The 11,799-nt window shown below is 38.1% G+C and overlaps 1 protein-coding gene across 1 annotated transcript in view; it reads left to right on the top strand.

Moving 5' to 3' along the window:
• Positions 1 to 11,799, top strand: part of aff2 (AF4/FMR2 family, member 2) — a 246,183-nt gene that overhangs the window by 97,477 nt on the left and 136,907 nt on the right. The window lies entirely within an intron of this gene.

The following is an 11,799-nucleotide window of genomic DNA, read 5'->3' as shown; positions in this document are numbered from 1 at the left end:
CAACTAAGCAAGCCAGAGGTGACAGCGGCAAGGAACCAAAACTCCATCGGTGACAGAATGGAGAAAAAACCTTGGGAGAAACCAGGCTCAGTCGGGGGGCCAGTTCTCCTCTGACCAGACGAAACCAGGAGTTCAATTCCAGGCTGCAGCAAAGTCACATTGTGCAGAGGACTCGTCTGGTTCCTGTGGTCTTGTCCCGGTGGTCGTCTGAGACAAGGTCTTTACAGGGGATCTGTATCTGGGGCTCATCTAGTTGTCCTGGTCTCCGCTGTCTTTCAGGGCTGTGGAGGTCCTTTCTAGGTGCTGATCCACCATCTGGTCTGAATACGTACTGGATCCGGGTGACAGCAGTGACCATCTGATCTGGATACAGACTGGATCTGGTGGCTACGGTGACCTCGAAATAACAGAGAAACAGACTAATATTAGCGTAGATGCCATTCTTCTAGTGATGTAGCAAGTACATCGGGTGTTATGAGAAGTGTTCCCCGTTCTGGTTGACCTAATTAATGCAACAGTACAGTACAACAGTACTGATATTATAATGGAGAAGAAAGGGAAAAAATAGAATAAAGAAGAAGAACAAAGGGAAATATAGCTGCAAGCAGCAATCACGGGGCCAAGCACTCCAGAGGCAAATTGAGGAGCTAAGCATGGCATGGAGCATCAGACCAAATGCAACAATGAGTAATAAAAGCAATTTTAGGATGATTGTAATTGAAATGGCTGAAATTGAAAATCATAAATACAACCACTAGTAATATGATTAAATGGCTTATCAGTTTTGACCAACAGGTGGCGCTGCAATCAAATCGTTTTGGTGTGTTCTGTGTGAGGTGACAATGGCACATACAAGGTTTGTTGTCATTATGTCAAAGCTTTGAAGAGATATAGCCTCAGAGTCATTTTGGCACCATACCTAAAATTTGTAGCAGCACTGTACCAAAACGGTTTCGTCTCCATTTCGTCTCCGAAATCCATAACTTTCTGTCAGCACAGTCTGAAGATCATCTGACTCGATATTGGTGAAAATCGGACCAACGAGTGGCGAGGAGTTAAAAAAAGTAGGTTTTTAATATAAATCAAAATGGCGGACAGGAAGTTCAGCTTACTCTGGCATAATTGGCATGCATGTTGTCGGCATCATCCATGGAATATTTTGAGACCAGTTTCTTTGCAATAGGCTAATGCAATAAAAAGTTATTAGCATTTTTGTAAATGTAATCATTAATGGTTAATGAATGGTTTATTACTCTTGACCAATAGGTGGCACTGTTACCAAATTGATGTGGCGTGGTCAGTGTGAGGTGACAATGGCACATACAAAGTTTGGTGCAAATATGTCAAATATTTGCAGAGATACAGCCTCAGATGCAGTTTGGCACTATACCTAAAATTTGTAGTGGCGCTGTACAAAAACGGTTTCGTTTATCGACACGAAATCCATAAGTCTTTGTCATCACAGTCTGAAGATCATCTGACTCGATTTTGGTGAAAATCGGACCAACGAGTGGCGAGGAGTTAGAAAAAGTAGGTTTACAGCATAAATCAAAATGGCCGACAAGCAGTTCAGATTTGCTACTGGAAATTGTACAAAAACGGTTTAGTTTATCGACACGAAATCTATAAGTCTTTGTCATCACAGTCTGAAGATCATCTGACTCGATTTTGGTGAAAATCGGACCAACGAGTGGCGAGGAGTTAGAAAAAGTAGGTTTACAGCATAAATCAAAATGGCCGACAAGCAGTTCAGATTTGCTACTGGAAAATTGGTATGTCTGTTGTCGGCATACGCCAAGGAATATTTTGAGACCAGTTTCATTGCAATAGGCTAATGCAATCAAAAGTTATTAGCATTTTTGGAAATTTCATAATTAATAATAAATCAATGTTTATTACTCTTGACCAATAGGTGGCGCTGTTACCAAATTGATGTGGCGTGGTCAGTGTGAGGTGACAATGGCACATACAAAGTTTGGTGCAAATACGTCAAAGCTTTGCAGAGATACAGCCTCATATGCATTTTGGCATCTTAACCAGCAAATTCGTTGATGCTCTAAAACATGGGAAAATATGGTTCGACTCGGCATGATGCACCGAATCTAAAGAGACCAAGAGTTTTGTTATTTTTGGCCAAACCATTCAGATGTTATAAGCAAAAATATGCATTTTTCATATCTCCTGACCACTAGGGGGCACTGCGCCGAAACACTGCAGGTAGTCTCAGGTCATGCTTGTTATAACACACGCCAAATTTATAGCCTCACATCCATTTTTATGTGCTTTTCGTAGAATTCCTTCGTGCGTTATTCGGGAACGGTTGGACAAATCAACTCGAATTCCATAACTTTTTGCCAGCATGGTCTGAAGATGATCTGAGCCAATTTTGGTGAGAATCAGACAAACCGTCTAGGATGATTTCGAAAAAGTAGGTTTAACGAACAATTAAAAATAGCGAAAAAACTAAACCTTGTGATTTTTGAATTTTGGTGTTCATTCGACTCGGCATGAGCCAAGGATTCAGAGGAAAAAATAATTTTCATTTTGTGCCTTATAGTTCAAAAGTTGGAGAAAAGGTTTAACGAACAATTAAAAAACCTTGTGATTTTTGAATTTTGGTGTTCATTCGACTCGGCATGAGCCAAGGATTCAGAGGAAAAAATAATTTTCATTTTGTGCCTTATAGTTCAAAAGTTATTAGCATAAAGAAATTGCAACTTTGGACAAGTGGTGGCGCTAGAGAGTTGGAGTTAGAGACTCCAAACTTGCTGTGGTTAATGTTGAGACAGTCCTCTATCATTGTGCCAAATTTCACAACTTTCCCGCAAGCGGTTCTATGGGCTGCCATAGACTTGTGGCGGAAGAAGAAAAATGACGCTAACAAATACACTAGGTGCCACTGCACCTTCGGTGCTTGGCCCCTAATAAGGGGAAATAAGGGAATGCCTATTAAATTACCTATGTGTAAAATTTTACACATTTTATTAATTGTGTGTGTGTGTGTGTGTGTGTGTGTGTGTGTGTTTTGGCTTGAAAAAAAACCTAAAGATGAAATCAGCTTGCATACTGATGTCTTGCATAATAAACTTTGTCCAACAAAAGTTTGCTTAGAAATTGAGACTATTTGACTGGAATTGTACTAACATCTTTAATAAACTGCATAAATAATAGCACATGTGTAGTATTTATAGTTATTATTTCATTATATAATGTAATGTTTCAAAGACAAAACCCCCAATAGTCTTGAAAATGTCATGATAGCGACAACGCAGGAGGTGAAAGATATTCTTGTAGTAGTTATATCAAACATTGCTGACTAGCAGGATGGAGTTTAGCTCTCTTGGGAGCCTTTGCATACGACTCAACGGAACTGCCTAATATGCTGACTTATTTAGCTACGTTATATCCACAAATTTCTCTGTGATGTTAGATGCCGTTAATTAACAGAATTAGCATAGCTCGGATCCGTGAGCGCGTGTTCGTTTGAGTTACAGCATGCTGTATGCTCTCTCAGGCAATGTGTTTTGTGGCCTGTGTTTATGGAGCTTAGAGGTAAAGTGTGGATGTATTCAGCTCTTTAATGATGGTTGGAATATAAAATGACACACTCATCCATTAGCCGCGGCGTGTAGGCGCGACGTTACTCGCTGCATGCTGATTGCATGCCACACAGCCCGGTCCAGAGATAACACCCGAATTAAGATCCACATGTAAATTGCATTAGCTAATCAATGAATGCTTGATGAATGCTAGCCTGGCATGAGAAATAGTTTCAAGGTTATGCATTTTTTTCCCCAGGTAGAAGTCACTCGGTGGCTCCTTCTACATTAACAAATTAGTGTTTACCGGTTACCCCGGCTAATTAATGATAAAGGATTAAGATGTTCCCTGCTGCATGTTTGCGGTTGGGGTTTGTGACTGCCGCATATCCCAAGGCACTGTGAACACCGGCTCCAGGGTATCATGGGAGGGGACTTGTTTCTGCCGGAAGGTCAGATCATGTGACACGTCCCTGTGGAGACAGTGGCGCAAGCATTGGTCCCCAGGCAGAAAATGACAACTCTGACAGCGGCAGCCCACTGAAACACAAAACCAGTTTCATCTGTAAACAAATCACAGTCGTTCGTGTCAGAGCCACAGACACACTTTTGACATCTCTCGGTGACATCAGTCTGAAAAGCTAAGGATAGTGTCACGGATCATGTAGAATATCTGTGAAATGAGAGTAAATGCGAGATAACGGGCTTGGACTGGTGACAGACTTGCAGTTGGTGCAAAATATGCCCCGTGTAGCCTCAACCACACAGTTGGAAAGCGAATTGATGCGGGATTGCAGAATCTCAGGGGTAACATGATTTGAGTCTTGCATCTGTCCACGTGGTTGCCCGGTTCCCTCAGGCGGGGCAGAAGCTGGCAGAGTGGTCTAGACTGGGTGGGCAGAGGAAGTTGGTTTGGGATAGAGGGGATTGGATTTCACTCCCTCTAGGACTTCTGCTGCTGGCTTGGGAACGCCGATACTCACCGCTGCCATCATTTCGTTTCAGAAGCCGATTATCAACTGGAAGAAACAGGGGCAGAGTTTGAATTTCCATAGATTGTGTTACAGGCTCTGTCATAGACTCATGCCACAGAGCTGCTTGTGTAACGGACTGAGTGCTGACCACATTCACACAGCAGTTTTTTCTCATATAAATGCATACTGAATAATTATCATTCAAACAAAACAGGCCATGCTCTTGTTTTCTTAGGTTTTCATCGTTTTAGGCAAGCATCTTATTATGATTGCTTGAGGATACATCTGCATCAAATTCAGAATGGTGATTAAAGCATAGATGGAGTAAATCGCTTCCCCTAAACACCCCAAAACTTGTACATTGCTAAACCACTTCCTTGATCGCCATTTCATTCAGTAACGTTAGGCAGTTTTGATTTATATACTGTTTAAAGTTCGGTAGTCGCACTATTTTGCATATGCATCTGCTTACACATGCAATTGCTTGTTTCTTCTTCACTTGTTTTCGCATACAGAGATACTGTACTATAGCGCCCCCTACCATATAACAGTGAAAACGGGTTTTGTGTCATAAATGATGAAAAATTCTGTCAATGGCGGGGAAAGAGTTAAAATGGCAGACAACAAAACGGCAGCGGAAACATAAACAGAATGTTAAAGTTTGTTTGTTATATCGTTAATACTTTATGGTTATTTTTATAGTTATCATTCTTGGTGTGACCTGGCCTTTAGTCCACTAAGCAACAACCTAGCAACCACCAGAGCACTATAGCAATGACCTACTGTAGGAATCACCTTAAAACATATAGAACACCTTTGCAACACCAAGTCCTGGGAATCACCCACAACACATAGGCACAGACCAGTCACATTTTATTCAGTCTAGTTCTAATCTAATTCTTCAAATATTAATGAATCAAATTAAATTAAGTCTTGTCATCTGAGCATGTGGACTGATGGCATTCCCAAACTAAATGCTGGTTATTAACAGAAATGTCACACAGTAATTTAATCTCTCTCACTTTCAAAGTCTTAAATGTTTAAGAGCCTTAAATATTTAATAATGAATATGTACACATTAATTATATGGATATACATAGACTTTGCAGCTGAAATATGTACTCTTTTGACAAAAAATTCACTATTCTCTTTGATATTGTGTAAACAGAGTGTGTTGGTATATCAGTAGCGAAGTCTTGAGTGATGGTGGCTGGCTTTGCTTCACTAACATAGGATTAAGCAACAGGTTACAAAAGGAACAGCCAGGTCAAAGTACTGGCACAGCTGAAGGAACCAGACCCAACAATGCCCACCCTTAAGACCCAGCACATAATATATACCTCATCGCAGAATCAATTCTACACCAAACACTCCAAGCCACCCTCACGTTAAATCATCTGTGGATGTTGCTGGTTCAGTGAAGTGCTTGAGAAAATGGATATAGTAATAACGAACAAGAAACCTTTGTCCGATCCGTTGGGAATCAATTTGCACCAGAACTAAGTCTCTCTCTTGGACACACAAAAGAGTACTTTTTAAATCAGCACAAGAACTCAGATTAGCACATGCTAGCTACCCAGTTAGCACACCAATGATTTGTTGTAAAAAAATAAAAAAGAGAGAGAAGTTTCTGTTGTTTTAGTCTGTACAATAGTTACAATTGTCTGTACAAGTCAATAGTTGCCAAAACTGTTGGTTACCAACATTCTTCAAAATATGTATTTTTTTGTGTTCTACAAGTCATACAGGTTTGGAATAACATGAGGTTTTAATTTTTGGATGAACTATCCCTTTAATATATTGTTGTTTTTATGCAGTGAATTTTCACATTGCAAGAACATTGTTATAATGTTGTGGATTTACACAACAATGATATACTAACGATGTTTTTTTTTTCTTTGTGTTTTTGAAAGTTTCGCATACAGATGACAACATTGAACGACACCTGTTAACATGGGTCTGCAAAAATGATTAAAAATGCTGTATTATGCATGCCAGGCCAGTAGATGGCAATGTGACTAATACTAACACTACGCACCTGCACACAGACCTATAGACTGGACACATGAGATGTGTGCGCATTACGACACCATTTTCGCAAATTAGCATTTTCAAATTTTCAAAGTTTACAATAACAATAACGTTTTCAAAAACTTGGACTTACCAATTTACCAAAAAACTAGCAGAAAAACTTACCAAAAACTAGCAGAAATTAGCATTTCCAGTCCCCCAAAACACTGTTGTCGTGAAAATGGACGACCAAAAGTCATGAAAAGTTTTCTGTTTTTAGTTGAAAATAGTGTCCTGTAAACAAATTGGCAAAATAATTAATTGTTTTAAGTTTTGGTTTCCAGAGCATCTTTTTAAACACTGTATTACAATGTAACCTAATTGCAACCAAAATGCAATGTTGTAAAAAATGTTTTGTTCTTTCAGGCTAGCTATGCAGCTCAAATCTTATTTGCATATATGAAACTTTGCACATTTGTAATCCTTTCATTGGATGTGCGGTTTTGAGTACAATTGGTACAAACCGTAAGCGGCGAGGCCAGGTGGTGCCGATAAATGGAGATGGGACTGTGCTGTAATATTGATGGAGGGAAAAGGCCGCATGGCAGCCGAAACAAGAGAAGACATCGTACTGCGGGGAAGGTGACTTAGCGGTTGATGAGGTGACGCTTGACCCTGAGTGCCAGCGATGGCGAGCAGCTCACTGAACTCAGACGAGTTTATCCAAGCAGATCAATGCTACTTAATATCAGCGAGGCCGGCCACCCCATCCCGTCTGCCACATCCACCGCTGAGGCTAAGCTCTGGTTTACTCCCACTCTGACAGATACAGATGGTGTCAGTTACTGCCAGAAAGAAAAGAAGATGAAAAAGCGAGGACCTCCAGGTCCTTAGAGGATGAGAGACGCCGCAGACAAACGTGCGGGAAAACAGTTCGGCGCTCTCTGTCAATTACGCTTTATCCTCTTGCTTGTAGCGGGCGGCACGGAGGGGAAGGCAATTAATTATTATTGTGGGTTCTCCATTCTGATCTTGGAGATTGTATCTGATGCACATTTCCTCCGCCACAATTACGGAGGCTGCTAACTATTGACATTTAGGAGGTTGCTGATTTGAATTATCAGAGACGTTAGTAATTTGGGGTGCTAAATGGGTTTTGATTTCCACACACAACGCAGGCGGGCGGGATGACGAAAGTAAAATTAGGCGCTAATTTGAAGCTGGAGATTTAAATCAGGACGATGTAATAGGAGCTGATAAAACAGAGTGCAATAAAGACATGGTGGAGACTCTGACAGATACAGATGGTGTCAGTTACTGCCAGAAAGAAAAGAAGATAAAAAAGCGAGGACCTCCAGGTCCTTAGAGGATGAGAGACGCCGCAGACAAACATGCGGGAAAACAGTTCGGCGCTCTCTGTCAATTACGCTTTATCCTCTTGCTTGTAGCGGGGCGGCACGGAGGGGAAGGCAATTAATTATTATTGTGGGTTCTCCATTCTGATCTTGGAGATTGTATCTGATGCACATTTCCTCCGCCACAATTACGGAGGCTGCTAACTATTGACATTTAGGAGGTTGCTGATTTGAATTATCAGAGACGTTAGTAATTTGGGGTGCTAAATGGGTTTTGATTTCCACACACAACGCAGGCGGGCGGGATGACGAAAGTATAATTAGGCGCGAGGTAAGAAGTATAGCCTAAAATGTAGTACCTGACAACCAACTTGTAATATCCAGTTATGCTGAAGAATTTAACTTTTTTAAACAAATTTTGCCCTTTAGAATGGAAAATGAAACTATTTTATAAATAAAAAATATTATACTCATAGTGTAAATCGTAACTGAATATTAAGATACAATAAGCATTAACAGAGCCATTTATGGCATATATAATAAAAAAAAAATAAATAAATTATATATACATGCGATGTCATCTGCTGGTGTTGGTCCATTGTGTTTTTTGAAAACCAACGTCACTGCACCCGTTTACCAAGACATTTTGGAGCACTTCATGCTTCCTTCTGCTGACCAGCTTTTTGAAGATGCTGATTTCATTTTCCAGCAGGATTTGGCACCTGCCCACACTGCCAAAAGCACCAAAAGTTGGTTAAATGACCATGGTGTTGGTGTGCTTGACTGGCCAGCAAACTCACCAGACCTGAACCCCATAGAGAATCTATGGGGTATTGTCAAGAGGAAAATGAGAAACAAGAGACCAAAAAATGCAGATGAGCTGAAGGCCACTGTCAAAGAAACCTGGGCTTCCATACCACCTCACCAGTGCCACAAACTGATCACCTCCAAAGGTAAGAAGTATAGCCTAAAATGTAGTACCTGACAACCAACTTGTAATATCCAGTTATGCTGAAGAATTTAACTTTTTTAAACAAATTTTGCCCTTTAGAATGGAAAATTAAACTATTTTATAAATAAAAAATATTATACTCATAGTGTAAATCGTAACTGAATATTAAGATACAATAAGCATTAACAGAGCCATTTATGGCATATATAATAAAAAATAAAAAAATAAATTATATATACATGCGATGTCATCTGCTGGTGTTGGTCCATTGTGTTTTTTGAAAACCAACGTCACTGCACCCGTTTACCAAGAAATTTTGGAGCACTTCATGCTTCCTTCTGCTGACCAGCTTTTTGAAGATGCTGATTTCATTTTCCAGCAGGATTTGGCACCTGCCCACACTGCCAAAAGCACCAAAAGTTGGTTAAATGACCATGGTGTTGGTGTGCTTGACTGGCCAGTAAACTCACCAGACCTGAACCCCATAGAGAATCTAGTAATTAAAGCAAAAGGAGTCCCTACCAAGTATTGAGTACATGTACAGTAAATGAACATACTTTCCAGAAGGCCAACAATTCACTAAAAAAAATTTTTTTATTGGTATTATGAAGTATTCTAATTTGTTGAGATAGTGAATTGGTGGGTTTTTGTTAAATGGGAGCCAAAATCATCACAATTAAAAGAACCAAAGACTTAAACTACTTCAGTCTGTGTGCACTGAATTTATTTAATACACAAGTTTCACAATTTGAGTTGAATTACTGAAATAAATGAACTTTTCCATGACATTGTAATTTTTTGAGATGCACCTGTATATATTTATATATTTTTTAAATATTATGTTAAAATAATTGCAAATATTAAAAAAAAAAAATCCATTTAGAATAAAACATTTAATTTGCATATATCATATATATGAACAGACTGCTAGTGATCTTGTTTGTTTTATATATAAATAACAAAGCCAGGTTGTGATGACATAAAGATGCTACAATTACGTTAATGCTAAACATACTTTACTTCAGAATCTGAAAAAAGTACAGTAAAGTACTTTGAATGTTAAAGAATGCATATAAATATGTAGCCTATTACATAATATCACACTTTAATTCCTTTAAATACTACTAAAATTAGTCCGGTAAATAATAGTACAGTAAATTATGCTTTGAATGTTAAAGAATTATTGTCCTCATTTTTTAAATATTACTAACAGACCAATGATTCTTACAGAACATTCAGTCATTGATTTATACAGTTAACTACTGGCCAAGATCAATCATGTTAAAAAAATGTATTAAAAATAAATTTTGGACATTTTTAAATGTGTGTGTGTGTGTGTGTGTGTGTTTATTTTTCTAGAATAAAACATTTAATTTGCATATATCATATATATGAACAGACTGCTAGTGATCTTGTTTGTTTTATATATAAATAACAAAGCCAGGTTGTGATGACATAAAGATGCTACAATTACGTTAATGCTAAACATACTTTACTTCAGAATCTGAAAAAAGTACAGTAAAGTACTTTGAATGTTAAAGAATGCATATAAATATGTAGCCTATTACATAATATCACACTTTAATTCCTTTAAATACTACTAAAATTAGTCCGGTAAATAATAGTACAGTAAATTATGCTTTGAATGTTAAAGAATTATTGTCCTCATTTTTTAAATATTACTAACAGACCAATGATTCTTACAGAACATTCAGTCATTGATTTATACAGTTAACTACTGGCCAAGATCAATCATGTTAAAAAAATTTATTAAAAATCAATTTTGGACATTTTTAAATGTGTGTGTGTGTGTGTGTTTACATTTCAGTTACACCTTGTCTATAAATGAGCAAATACTCCAAAGACCCAATACATCATGTAGCCTATTTATTTATCAAAACAGCAAATGATCTTGTTAAATTATTTGCGCAAAGCCTAATTAATATTTATAAACTAATCCTGAGAGAGATTAGCATATTCCCTGGCTCCAGAGCCATATCAGTGGAAAAGCCATATAAGAGTGTTTACACTTCAACATGTATGAGTATGTGTCCATGAACATGACAATTGGCCTCGACAGTGTGGCGTGTGCCCAGTGTGTGTTAGGTGATACGACTGATGGAGAACCGATAATCCCTCTGAGCCACAGAGCATACATCCTAGAGTTTCATTAGCCCACTGTGCCTGTCAGAGCAAGAGAACGACACACACACACACACACACACACACTCACTCACTCACTCACTCAGAGCCTGTGATCCCTAGAGAGAGGGAAAGATTTGAAGGGGAGTGAAAGCAGGGGTCAGCATTTTTAATATGGGAACAATTACAGGCTCCTGCTGAACAGATGGTATTATTCATGCAGTTAAACATGACACAGACATTTGCATCATTTCCAGTGACAAGCTCACAGGTATATATATATGGAAGTCCATTATAATGCCATGTGCTTACACTGAGCTTGTGATTGCTAATGACAATGTATTATGGTGCAGCTTACTTGAAAAATAAACCTGAGCCGCATATGTTAAATGTCAAGAGTGTTTGAAAAACGAGAGGAACAGAAAGAAACAGAAGAGAGAGATAATGACTCCAGTATGACCTGCAGGCCATGGACGCTTTTTGTAACAGTTTCATATTTAATGTAATTAGTCGTAATGCTTTAATCTGACGGTGAAAAAAATGTCCTTATTGTTTAATTTCTGAGTTATGTTTTTAGTGCAAATACTAGTTGACTTTTGAGTGATATACAAGTTGACTTTTATTTATATTTATATTTTATTTTATTTCATATAATAATAATAATAATAATAATAATAATAATAATAATATTGTTTTATATAACATATGATTGTTGATGTATGAACGCATATGATGTTAATTATGTTAAATATTGCAAGTTAAATGTATTGTGAATGTCTTAAGAAGAAATGGAGGAAATTAAAAAAAAAAAAAATATATATATATAT

The sequence above is a fragment of the Sinocyclocheilus grahami genome, unplaced genomic scaffold (assembly GCF_001515645.1).
Source record: "Sinocyclocheilus grahami isolate Dianchi unplaced genomic scaffold, SAMN03320097.WGS_v1.1 scaffold102.1, whole genome shotgun sequence".
NCBI classification, from domain to species: Eukaryota; Metazoa; Chordata; class Actinopteri; order Cypriniformes; family Cyprinidae; genus Sinocyclocheilus; species Sinocyclocheilus grahami.
Note: the sequence above shows the minus strand (reverse complement) of the source record. Positions and strands in the feature narration are given on the sequence as shown.